Source organism: Macaca nemestrina, chromosome 3, assembly GCF_043159975.1.
Source record: "Macaca nemestrina isolate mMacNem1 chromosome 3, mMacNem.hap1, whole genome shotgun sequence".
Lineage (NCBI taxonomy): Eukaryota > Metazoa > Chordata > Mammalia > Primates > Cercopithecidae > Macaca > Macaca nemestrina.
This window is the reverse complement of record NC_092127.1, coordinates 136,012,872-136,026,591: the sequence shown is the minus strand read 5'-3', so window position 1 is coordinate 136,026,591 and position 13,720 is coordinate 136,012,872. Positions and strand designations below refer to the sequence as shown.

The following is a 13,720-nucleotide window of genomic DNA, read 5'->3' as shown; positions in this document are numbered from 1 at the left end:
AACAGAAAAACAGGCACTGCATGTTCTCACTCATAAGTGGGAGTTGAACAATGAGAACACGTGGACAGAGGGAAGGGAACATCACACACCAGGGCCTGTTGAGGAGTTTGTGGCTAGCGGGAGGATAGCATTAGGCAAAATACCTAATGTAGGTGACGGGTTGATGGGTTCAGCAAACCACGACAGCACACGTAAACCTGTGTAACAAACCTGCATGTTCTGCACATGTACCCCAGAACTTAAAGTATAATTTTAAAAAAGAAAAAAACAATTTTAAGCCTTTGTGAAACAGAAAACTATTAATATGCACATTAATTCCTTACACAGATTTTGCAAATTAAAAGCAAAGACACACCACAAAAATCTCTAATACAAGATAGGAGACTGTGATAGCTTAATAGAATAACAAGCAAGATGTATTTCCATTCATTCATAGTACTTTCAAAATGTAATATATAGAAGATCCAACACCTTACACTTTAGAATCACCTCTGATCATAGTTCATTTCTTTTGCCTAAAAAATATGCCCTGTAGAAATCCTTCAATATATTAAAGAATAAATTCATTTAAATATTTTTAAACTGTAATATCAGCCCATCCACCACTTCGAAGGCCAATGACCTTATGTTTACACTTTAATCCTTTACCACTGATAATTTGCAAAACTCAGGCAGACAGCAAATACTCTACAACTCTAATCAACAAGGAGTGAACTATGTCCATTGAAAAGTATACTCTGAGCAAATGAATTACAGAAAGTCTACACACACAAAAAAATGACCTTCAAGAACTAGCCTATCTCTGAGAGAAGGAGAAATGCTGAGTCTGTCATTTGTGTATTAACTGGAGATTTCATGGGCAGAGAATCAACAAACGAGTCTCATCATTCTGTAATGCAAGTGACAGTTTACAGCTCTAAAAGCGGCAATGATTAATACAAGAATCATTCACTTAAATATGACAGTGATCTAATTTTGGGAAATACTAAAAATATATTTTATTGTTATATCCCACATATTCTGCTGAGCCCATTTATAACATACCAGTGGAGAGACATTTGTAAGAAACAATATGGTGAAATAAAACTAGGGATTATAATGTCAGTTTTCTACAGTACTTGGGAAAATTACTTTACCTCTTCCAATGTGAAAAAGTCCCTTAGAAATTGCAATCAGTGTCATATTACACACAAACTCGAAAACGATTTCAGGGACAGTGCTTAGAATAGTGCTAGGTTCATAGCAGACACCTGCATATAAATGTTAAAACAGGTCAGCCACTGGGTCAGTCACTAAACTTGGGGTGAGTTACTTTTCAGTGTCTCAGTTTACACTACAAATGCAGAAGATGGTATTTACTATGTATAATTCATAAGTTTTTCTGATATCTAGCACTAATTGTTTTTCAAAATGAATTAGGGCTCATTGTTAAATAATCCTCATTTATCATTCAAAAAATAGCATCATAGTAGGTAGCATTTCTCTAAAGATCCTTAACTTCTATTTTAATATAACATAAAAATGCCCTTGATGAATACAAAAATACAATTAAGTAGAAGAACAAGTTCTAGTATTTGATACTACAGTAAGAAGTTAAAGTGAATAATTTATATTTCAAAACACCTAGAAGAGAAAAATTGTAATATTGCCAACACAAAGAAAAGATAAATGTTTGGGGTGTTAGATATCCCAGTTATCCTGATATCATGATTATACATTGTACACACATATCAAAATATTACATGTACCTGAAAAATATGGACAACTAAGACATATTAATGAAAAAAAAGTCAATAAAAACCCTCAGGATTACCTTATTTTATAGGATTCCAAAAATCTTTGGGGTTGACACTGCCATCACTGTCATCTGGATAGTTACAAAAACACACAAACTGAAGCCAACCCAACCTCACAAAGTAAAATAAATATTAATAACTATATGATGGGGTAACATTTCTTGATCTAATACATTCTATTTTTTTCTTGAGAAAATGTTAATTTTTGTCATCAACCTGTTGACAGTGTGTACTACATGCTTTGGAGAAGGGAGGTAAAGCATGAAAAGCATGAACAAAGGTTTTTTTTTTTTTTTTTAATGTTAGTTTCTAAAACCTAAGCTCCTAGAGAAACTGAAAGCATTCTTGACATAAGCAGAATGTTTGGGAGAAATATTTGAGAAAGAGAAAAGGATCTGAGAAGATGCTAGAAATAACCTATCAGGATGGGGAGAAAAAACAGATGTGGAGGAAAGTAGTAAGAATATGATCTCTGAAAAACTAACTCAGGATAGACTAAAGATTGAAATGTAAGACCTCTACCTATTAGAATCCTAGAAGAAAACCTAGGAAACACCAATCAGGACATCAGCCTTAGGAAAGAATTTGTGACAAAGTCTTCAAAAGCAATTGCAACAAAAATAAAAATTGACAAATGGGACCTAATTAAACTAAAGAGCTTCTGCTCAGCAAAAGAAACTGTCAACGGAGTAACACAACGTACAGAATGGGACAAAATACTTGCAAACTATGCATCCAACAAAAGTCTAATATCCAAAATCAAGAAGGAACTTAATTTGACAAGCAAAAAAGCCGGGTGTGGTGGTTCATGTCTGTAATCCCAGCACTTTGGGAGGCTGAGGCATGAGGATCATCTGAGGTCAGGAGTTCGAGACCAGCCTGACCAACATGGAGAAACCCCATCTCTACTAAAAATACAAAAATTAGCCAGGCATGGTGGTGGGCGCCTGTAATCCCAGGTGCTCAGGAGGCTGAGGCAGGAGAATTGCTTGAACCCGGGAGGCGGAGGTTTGCAGGGAGCCAAAATCATGCCACTGCACTCCAGCCTGGGCAACAGAGTGAGACTCCATCTCTAAATAAATAAATAAATAAATCCAGCAAAAAACAAGTAACCCTTTTAAAAAGCAGGCAAAACATATGAACAGACACTTCTCAAAAGAAAACAAACAAGCAGCCAACAAACGTATGAAAAACTGTTCAACATCACTAATCATCAGAAAAATGTAACTCAAAACCACAATAAGACACCGTCTCACACCTGTCAAAATGGCTACTAAGAAAATGTCAGAAATTACAGACGCTGGTGAGGCTGCAGAGTAAATGGAACACCTACACTGTTGGTGCGAATGTACATTAGTTCAACCACTTTGGAAAGCGATTGGAGATTTCTCAGAGAACTAACAGTAGAACTACCAGTCAACCCAGAAATCTCATTATTGGATATATATCCAAAGGAAAATAAATCATTCTACCAAAAAGACACATGCACTTGTATGTTCATTGCAGCTGTGTTCACAATAGCAAAGACATGGAAGCAACCTAGGTGCCTATTAATGGTAGGTTGGATACAGAAAATGTAGAACACCATGAAATACTCTGCAGCCATAAAAAATGAGATCACATCTTTTGCAAAAACATGGATGGAGCTGGAGGCCAGAGGCTATTATCCTTAGCAAACTTATGCAGGAACAAAAAACCAATAGTGCATGTTCTCACTTATAAGAGGGAGCTAAATGATAAAAACACATGAACACATAGAGGAGAATAATACACGCTGGGAGCTATTGGAGGGTGGAGGTTGGAAGCAACAAGAGGATAAGGAAAAATAACTAATGTGTACTAGGATTACTACCTGTATGATAAAATAATCTGTATGACAAATCCCCATGACACAAGTTTACCTATATAAAAAACCTGTGCATATACCAAAATAAAAGTTAAATAAAAAGAAAAAATATTTTTTAAAAAAGAAATAGAAAATATGATACTTATACACTATGGAAAACTACACAGCCATAAAAAAGGATAAAATTATGCATGTCCTTTGAAGCAACATGAACACAGCTGGAGGCCATTATCCTAAGAGAATTAATGCAGAAACAGAAAATCAAATACCATACATTCTCACTGAGAAGCACATTGGGTACTTGTGAACATAAAAATGGCAACAATGACACTGGGGATAAAGAAAGAGGGGAGGAAAAGAAAGGAAAGGGGTGAAAACTAACTATTGGGTACCATGCTCACAACCTAAGTGACAAGATCATTCATATCCCACACCTCAGGCAATGTACCCATGTAACAAACCTGCACATACACCGCATGAATCTAAACTAAAAGTTGACATTATTTTAAAAACAATAATGGTGGTTGAAGAGAAGGGGCTTGCTTGAAAGACTCTTTCTGGAATAGCATAGGAAAGGCAAGGAAAAACAATAGTATCCTCTGAGAGAAAAAGAGAGTCCTTTCTAGGAAAGCCCTCAGGAAAGGGGCAAGACAAGACCCCACAAAGAAAATGACCATGTCTCATGTCTTAAACTGTCCCAACCTTAGGCAAATTCACAAAAATCAGGAGAAGTAACCAAATGATTCAACATCCTTAAGCTAGGTATAAAAGGATAAAAGGAATAGAGAGTTTGAACAGCAGTAAAGCGACTGCCCAACAAGATGGAGGGACACCTCTGGGGTGAACTGCATAGACAGAGAATAGAGAACCAGATGGGCAATGACTCACATCTCAGCAGAGAACTGTATAGACAAACAACCAAGGGACCAATGAGCCCTCACCCAATGTCTTGGCATTAGATGAATCAACTCAAGGAAAGCAAGGGGACACCAAACTGTTGACGGTGAATATTTCTCCACTTTACGCAGGTTCAAAATGGAAATGAATTTGACTTACAAAAGTTTAAGGAAAGTTTTCAGGATCAAAGAAAGAATGTCACCTCAACAATGTTTTTCAACATTGTTGCAAATGTCTGTCTTTGTTTGCAGATGACATAATCATCTGTGCAGAAAATCCAAAAGAATTAGGAAAACAAAAGCAATTATAGCAAGGTTGGAGGATACGAGGTTAATATGCAAAAGTCAATTGTTTTCATATATATCAGCAACGAATAAGTGGAATTTAAAATTAAAAACACAATATTGTTTACAGTAGCACTTCAAAAAATGAAATACTTAGATATAAATCTAACAAAACATGTACAAGATTTATATGAGAACAACCACAAAACTCTGATTGAAGAAATCAAAGAATAACTAAATAAATGAAAAGACATTCCATGTTAATAGATAAGAAAACTCAATATTGTAAAGATGTCAGTTCTTAGGAATCACAATCAAAGCTTGATTTATAGAATCAAGTTAGGAATCACAATCAAAATCCCAGCAAATTATTTTGTTGATATTGACAAACTTATTCTAAAGTTTAAATGGACAGACAAAAGACCTACAATAGCCAACTCTGGGATGGCTGAACAAAATCAGAGATCTGACACTACCTAACTTCAAGACTTAAATATAATTGACAGTAATCAAGACAATGTGGTATTGACAAAAGACTAAGCAAATAGATCAGTGGAACAGAATAGAAAGCCCAAAAAGAGTCACATACATGCAAATACACATGAATGGAATTATGATCAGCTGATATTTGACAAAGGAGCAAAAGTAATGCAATGAGTAAAAGATATTTTCAACAAATGGTGCTGGAACAAGTAGACATTCATATAGAAAAAATGACTAGGTACATGCCTTACACCCTTCATAAAAACTAACTCAAAACACTTTACAGACTTAAATGTAAACACAAAACTATAAACCTCCTATAATATAACATAGGAGAAATTCTAGATGACCTTGGCTTTGGCAACAACTTCTTAGATATGACAACAAAGGTGTAACATAAATTAAGAGATGATAAGCTGGACTTCATTAAAATTAAAATTTTCTGTTCTGCAAAAGACACTATCAAGAGAATGAAATGAAAAAGCCATAGGCTAAGAGAAAATATTTCCAAAAAACAACTGATAAAGGACTGTTATCCAAAACATACAACACTCTTAAAACACAACAATAAGAAAGCAAACAACCTGATTAAAATATGGATCAAAGATTTAACAGATACTTCACCAAACAAGACACACAGATGGCAAACAAGAATATGAAAAGACACTCCGCATAATATGTCATCAGGGAAATACATATTGAAATAACTAGGAGTTACCACTACACACCTACTGGAATGGCCAGAATCCAGAACACTGACACCAAACGTTGCCAAAGATGTGGAGCAACAGGAACTCTCATTCGTTGCTGCTGGACTGCAAAATGTACAGGTACGGCCTGTTTGAAAGACAGTTTGGCAGTTTTTTCCAAAACTAAGCATACTCTTGCCATATGAACCAGCAATCATGCTTTTTGTTATTTACCCAAAGGAGTCGAAAGCTATGTTCACACCAAAATCTACACATGTGTATTTATAGCAGCTTTATTCGTAATTGCCAAATCCTGGAGGCAAGATTGTCCTTATGTAGGTGAATGGATAAACTATAGTTCATCTAGACAATGAAAAATTATTAATAATAATAAAGAAATGAGTTAGCAAATCATAAAAAGACATGGAAGAAACTTAAATGCATAGTACTAAATGTAATGAGCTAGTTTGAAAAGGCTACATATGTGCTGTATAATTCCAACTCTGTGACATTCTAGAAAATGGAGACAGCAAAAAAAAAAAAAAAAAAAATCAGTAGTTGCCAGATGTTAGGAGGGAGGGAGGGATAAAGAGGCAGAGCACAGAGGATTTTTAGGGTAGTGAACCTACTCTGCATGATACTGTAATGGTGATGCATGTCATAAATTTGCCCAAAACATAAAATGCACAATACCAAGAGGGAACCCTAATTAAAGTAAACTACGGACTCTGGGTGATTAGGATGTGTCAATGCAGGTTCATCAATTGTAACAAATGTATCACTCTGGTGGGGAGAGTTGATAATGGAGTAGGGGCTAGGGAATATGGGAAATCCCTGTATCTGCCTCTTAATTTTGCTGTTAACCTACAATGGCTCATTCCTGTAATTCCAGCACTTTGGGAGGCAGAGGCAGGCAGATCACATGACATCAGAAGTTCGAGACCAGCCTGGCCAACATGGTGAAACCCATCTCTATTAAAATACAAAAATTAACCGGGTGTGATAGCACATGCCTGTAATCCCAGATACTCAGGAGGCTGAGGCACGAGATTCACTTGAACCTAGGAGGCAGAGGTTGAGAGCCAAGATTGCACCACTGCACTCCGGCCTAGGCAACAGAGTGAGAAGCTGTCTCAAAAAATAAAAAAAAAGAAAAGTTACATTCTTGCATAACTGCTTTACTTACAAAACATACAGTCACACTTGTGCATGCATCTTTAAAGACAGGTCGTTATCTGTCATCACAGATATGTCATTGAACATAAGAGAGTGACATAAGAGTAAACTCATTGTCTGAGATCAAAAAGAAACTCAGCTGACACCAACAAAGAGCTAACAGATAATAAAACCTTAGGAAAAAATACTTTTATAGACATGCTCTCCCTTAATACAACACAACTGTTACCACGTATCTTTTATATGTGCTTCCCTCAGTACAGTACATTATGATCATAAATTAAAATCAGGAAGCTTGAATTTTACTTGAGTTTTCTTATCCCATTTGTAGCCTTGAGTACACTGAAGATCGTAGATCTCAGTTTAATTTAGTGGGTCTTTATAATCCAAGGTGGCTCAAATAATCTGGATATTTCATGATCGCAGCTGAATTACGGTGACCAACACTGTTAAGCTACATTGAATTTACCTGCCTAATGGGAGACTATTTAAATTCATGTTAGACATGTAACTCAATTTATTGGATCTCAATTTTCTCATGTATAAAATGAAGGGACTAGACCACATGATTTATAAGGTGCTTTCCACAATTTTGATTCCTCTGAAACTATTGTAAAGTATGGATTTTTCCCTCCATCTCTAAAACCTAACCAGTTCCTAAGAGTCAAAACTGGGTAACATAAGGCAAGGAAAATGAGCCTTAGTCCCTGAAAGAAACACCTAAATAGCACTTATGATGGAACAGGCCCATTTCTAACACTTTACACATATGCATGTATTTAATCGTCACAACCGAGGTAGGTACTATTATTATTCTTATTTAGCAGATGAGGAGCCTGAAGGATCAGGCTAAGTAGTTTAATTTGTTCAAGGGTGCACACCTAGTAAATAATGAATAGGGTCAGGATGCAAACCCAGGCAGTTTGGCTTTAAAATTCATGCTCTTAACCACTCTACTCTGCTGCATGCATAAGATTCACAAAGTCCATGTAGTTTATTCATTATGGACAACTAATTATGTTAGACTCATAGAACTCTTCCAGCTTCCCTACACATTAAACAAGAGCATGGGGCAGGGCTGAACAAACATGTTGTTGTCAAAGATCTATAAACAAATGTGACTCAAGACTCCTGGCATTGCTAATTTAATTGATAATGTCATCAAAAGTAACCTATCTTTGGAAAAAAATAACATTGTAACCCTGAAATTCTGTTCAACATTATAATATTTGCTATTATATCTTGAAAATGGAGGTCCAATGAAGAATTCAGACTTCTTGGCCCGTCTTCTTACTAGAGTCTGAATTTTATTTAAATTTTCATCCTACCTTTTGAAGGCCTTCAATGGATCCAGCTCCCCGCCCTTAATTATAAAACACCTCTTACTCTAGACTGTAGGCTTCTTGTGGTTTGGTACTTTGCCTGTCTTGATTGTCACTGTATCCCAAATGGGTAGAATACTGAGTATACAATAAGTATTTTTTAAATGAGTGAGTAGATATTCAACAAGTGTTTGCTGAATTAATAATATAAAAAAAAACATGGCCAGGTGCGGTGGTTCATGTCTGTAATCCCAGCACTTTGGGAGGCTGAGGCAGGAGGATAACTTAAACTCAGGAGTTCATGACCAGCTGGGATAACATGGCAAGAGCCAGTCAAAAAAAAAAATTACAAAATTAGCTGAGCGTGGTGGTGTGTGTCTGTAGGGCCAGCTACTCAAGAGTTTAAGGCAGGAGGATCACTTGAACCCAGGAGATCAAGGCTGCCATGAGTCATGATCATGCCACTGCACTCCAATCTGGGTGACAGAGCAAGACCCTGTCTCAAGCAATAATAATAATAATAATAATAATATAAAATATATAAAATTCATTTTTAGACAGTCAATTTTCTTCTGCTTTGTCTTCCTAAATCAAAATAAATATACTTAATAAAGAGAAATGTTACCCCTATTATTTTATTGGTCATTTTGCTGCCTTCAGAACCAAATTATTAGATCCTCTACATGACAAATCACTACCTGAATTATCTGAAACAAACTGATATTTTATTTAATTTTATTCTGTTCAATATTATCTTTAGTTACAAACATGACTGATTATTATTTCATTTTTTACATTTTAAGTCTTGCTATTTAAACTCACAAACAAAAAATAAATCATTTGTTAGATCATGAGTATTTTTAGCTCAAAATAGGATCCACATAATTTAATTAAACAGGCACGAGTCTTTTATTTCAGGAACTTACAATGATTATAATATTGCTATATGTTAATGCAACAATATTCCTTGTATAATGTCAAATACAATTCTTCTAACAGCACTGGAAGGCAATGAGGAAAGTCCAGAGACAAGAACAAACTTGTCCTAGATTAAAATGCTAGTGAGTGGCAGAGTCAGGACAAAAACCTAATTCTTCTGAGTTGGGAATTACTAGCTGTCTATTATCCTAGTCTTCATTTAAAATATCTAAAATAGATAACCTATGGAAGAGTAGGAAGATTTGCCAACTTCTGCCAAAATAACCAGTAAATATGTATGTTAAATATAGATGTCAAACAAAATATTTTCAGAGCAACATCTACAAAACAAAATTATTTTTATGGCAGGTAAAAGGATGATTAAATCAAGAGATAGTAACAATTGTGGTTTGGTTATATATATTATAAAGTAGAAATACAGATCTATCTTTTAGAAACCTTAAAAGAAAACTGAGAACGTATCACACTAAAAATGGGAAAGAGGAAATCTGAATAAGCAGTAGGAGGTGCTCATTGAGTAAATGTTCTTGCATATTAAGCACCTGTTACATGAGTTTTGATGAGATTCGACCTCAACCAATTATCTTTGATATGTTTTCATTGAAAGATTAAACTTCTTTAACCAATGCACAAGAGATTTCTTCAATTCAAAGGGAAGTATCTGGTTTATGTAAAAAATTAAGGTCTATTTCTCTTTCAGCAATTAAGAAATTAAACAAGAAAAACCCTAAACTTGAGTTTGGCAATCAAGTCACAAGCCCAATCCTCTTTCTACAGAGACTGTTAAACATCCTATTAGCTGCATTCGACCATCTCACATTGAGTTGAATAAGCTTAATTAAAATTAAACTCCAAAAAGAACAACTTAAAATAATGGAGCATGGGGTAAAAGCAAACAGAAAATATAGTCACCTAGTTTTAAGAATCAAGTAACCTATAGTGGAAATACGTAACTACTTGAACCTTAAGGTAAAAACATAAATGATTAAACTGTGAATAGTAGTACTGAGTCTTACATTAATAAACTTGTACTTCTGCTGAAAGAGAGTCAAGGTTATCACTGCTTCTCTAAACAAATTCTAAAGCCCACGCATGGTAACCTTTGAAATTTTAACAGAGCATCCAGACGTGCACTGATTGCTTCAGTTTACATGTCACTGGTCATAGAACTTTGAACCAGCCATTTTTGTTTGGAAAACGTGTATATTTTGTATCTCTTTAAGTTAAACAAACCCTTGGACATACACAAATGCTGTTTAATAGGTGTTGTCCCATGAATGGAAAATTTGACGGGTAAAAAATTGAATGGAATAGTACAGACCAAACCAAATAATCTCTGGACTAAAAAACCTTATATTTTCTATCTTTTTTCTCACCTACCTTATATATAAAAGACATGTTTTATATCTTTCTATTTTATTCTTAAAAAGAATGATCCTATATGACCTTGAGTCACACCTATTTGAAATTAATGTTAAAATATCTTATTATAATATCATAAATATAATAAAACTTCATTTTTGCTTTATGATATCCTTGATTGAAATGCAGAGGAGTACTTAAACAAATTTCTGGTAGTGTAATTCTGTTTTTCTGTTAAATTTCATTAAAATATCAAAGGCATATTTTTGTAACGAAAATGTAACTCCTTAATAAACTAAGGCAAAGAAAGTTTAAATCAGTTAATTAAATAGAATTAATTTCCTATAAACATTGATAATGTTCAGAATATTAATAATATTATTGAGCTATGATCACTACTATTTACCTTGGAATAAAAATCCTAAAGAGAGGCCAGATGCAGTGGCTCCCACCTGTAATCTTAGCATTTTGAGAGGCCAAGGTGGGAGGATCAATTGATCCCAGCAGTTTGAGACAAGCTTGGACATCATAGCAAGACCCCATCTCTACAGAAAATAATAATTTTGAAAATTAGCTGGGTATGATGGTACACACCTGTGGTCCCAGCTACTCAGGAAGTTGAGGCAGGAGGATCACTTGAGCCCAGGAGCCTGAGGCTGCAGTGAGCTATGATTATGCCACTGCATTCCAGCCTGGTGACAGAGTGAGACACCATCTCTAAAGAAAAAAAGAAAAAAAAAAAAAACTTTAAAAAAGGAATACTAAAGAGAAAATAAATAGCACGTTAAACTCTAACAGCATTTAGTTATCTTTTTTTCCTTTAATGAGGGTTTAAACAAAGAATCTGACTTATCCACAGGTACAGTACACACAGTTATCTGATGCTGACATCCATTTGACAACTACTTTCTTTTTCAATTCATTCCACATTATTACTATCCCCATCACTGCTCTGAAACTGAAACTTTTCAAGTCACCATATTCAATCCCAATAGGGGATTGAATTTGCTACATGTTCCATGCATATGAAAGGACACATTTGATGGTATTTGATTAGCCTCTTTTATGTTGATCTGAACAAAATTCCATTATTCTAGTTCCTTATCTTCTTGAACCAACCGTTCACTTTCTTATTTGCTGACAACTCTTATTTTTAGCTTTTACCCAAAGGCTGCTTTGTCTCCTGTTGACTCAGTCAAGAAATCATTTAGTTGGTTGAATTGGTGTTGATTTGGTTGATATAGTAGTACTGTTTAAATGAAGAAAATTGCCAAAAGTTTAAATTTATTGAGCTTGATGTCAGTTTGTCTTTAATGATTACTATCAGTCAATATACAACATCAATAGGCAAATAAAGTTAATTATACCCATATTTTTAAAAAGTCATTTAGTTTTTTTCTTTTGGTCTATTTTCTCTCCTCTTTTTCTCATTTCTGTTTTACTGTGGTAATGTATTAATGGATACATGTAATTCAAACAAGCAATTCTGTACGTTACTCCCAGAATATCTTCCTATAATATTATATGCATTCATCACCCACATTCCACTCAAAAATTCATAATGGTTCTCCATTGCATATAAAATAAAATCCAAACTCTAATAAAGTTCTGGACCCTGTGCTCAATACAGAAAGGGAAGCAGCCTAGAAATGAGAGTCTTTCGTAATCTGAATCACTCGATCAACTTGCATGACAGGCTCTTTTAAGGAAGTGAAAAGTCAGCAGATTGGTGGAATACAAGGTTCCAAAAGGAGATGATTATACATAATTGATGTTTAATAAGTGCTCAGTAATGAACAGAAGAGTCAGGTTTTGCTTACGGCAAGGAGACATATAAAATAGATAAGAAATAGGCTTGGGATGAGAAGAGTGAGGATTCAATCATGCTAATGGGAAAAGGGAATAGATACGATGACATGAGGAATGTAGAGATGGCATGAGTTAGATGAGATAAAAGAAGTAATATCCATAAAGACTGGGTGAAGAGTAGTATGATACAAAAGAAGTAAATGATAGGAAAGAAAGCCAATTTACTGAAGGCAGGAAGGCAAAGGCAGATAAATAGACATGAACATTAAAACATATATATATTTAACAAGAATAATTAAAAATTTTTTTTTCTGTTTTGATTCCTTGTATATGATCTTCTCCCTATTCAATCCTTTGGGGAGGAATAAAATTGGTATAGCAGAAATGCAAAGAGAAAGAAATGTTAATATTCATCTAACATTATCAAATTTTCAAGTGACACAATAATCTTGATAAATTTTTGCTGAAAGGTTTTACTCCGTAATCTTGTTCATCTACATATCAAAGCATAATTTAAATGGTCTCAACCTAAAGTGTCTTTTTTTTTTTTTTTTTTTTTTTTTTTTTTACAGACCTTATAAATCAGATAGAACTCTGAATGAGAATGAGGCCATTCAGTTCTTTCCAGGAATAAAATGGTAGAGCCTTTCCTGAGGAAGAATAGAAGAAGCAAAAGAGAAAATCAAAAGGAATGACAATAGAATGAATACATTGCTAATGTCACTCTGAGATCTATTATCCCCAAACAGATAAATAAGATGTAAGATGGAAAATCAGATAGGTTGAGGAGAAAACCAAAAACAGCTTTGTACTGCTCCCCATTTGGAACTCTTAGGAAGACTCCCTCACAAAGTACCCATCATCAGTATTATGCAGTGGCCCCTGTGGAGCAGAAACAAACAATTGCATGGTAATGAGAGAGTTCTTTTAGGATCTATAGCATCGTGTCTTGAAAATTTATAATCACATCTTACTGAATGAACGAGAGGCCTGTGCACTAAACTCATATGCCAGCTTATGGGTCTGAAGTGGGGGTAGGATAACCCTATTTGGTAAATTCATCTGCTAGTATATCTGAGTATAGCCAAGTATGGTCCTCATAGAATGTTATATTAGA

The 13,720-nt window shown here is 34.7% G+C and overlaps 1 protein-coding gene across 2 annotated transcripts in view; it reads right to left on the bottom strand.

The window, feature by feature from the left end:
- The window catches only part of LOC105477309 (uncharacterized), a 58,202-nt gene that overhangs the window by 15,919 nt on the left and 28,563 nt on the right, over positions 1-13,720 (bottom strand). Inside the window, exon 5 of one of the 2 annotated variants that reach the window (XM_071093501.1) lies at positions 11,389-11,511. The gene's annotated coding sequence lies outside the window, so the exon portion shown is untranslated. Of the gene's footprint in view, positions 1-11,388; positions 11,512-13,173; positions 13,254-13,720 lie in introns of those variants that run through there. The other variant, XR_011621221.1, reaches the window with a different exon arrangement.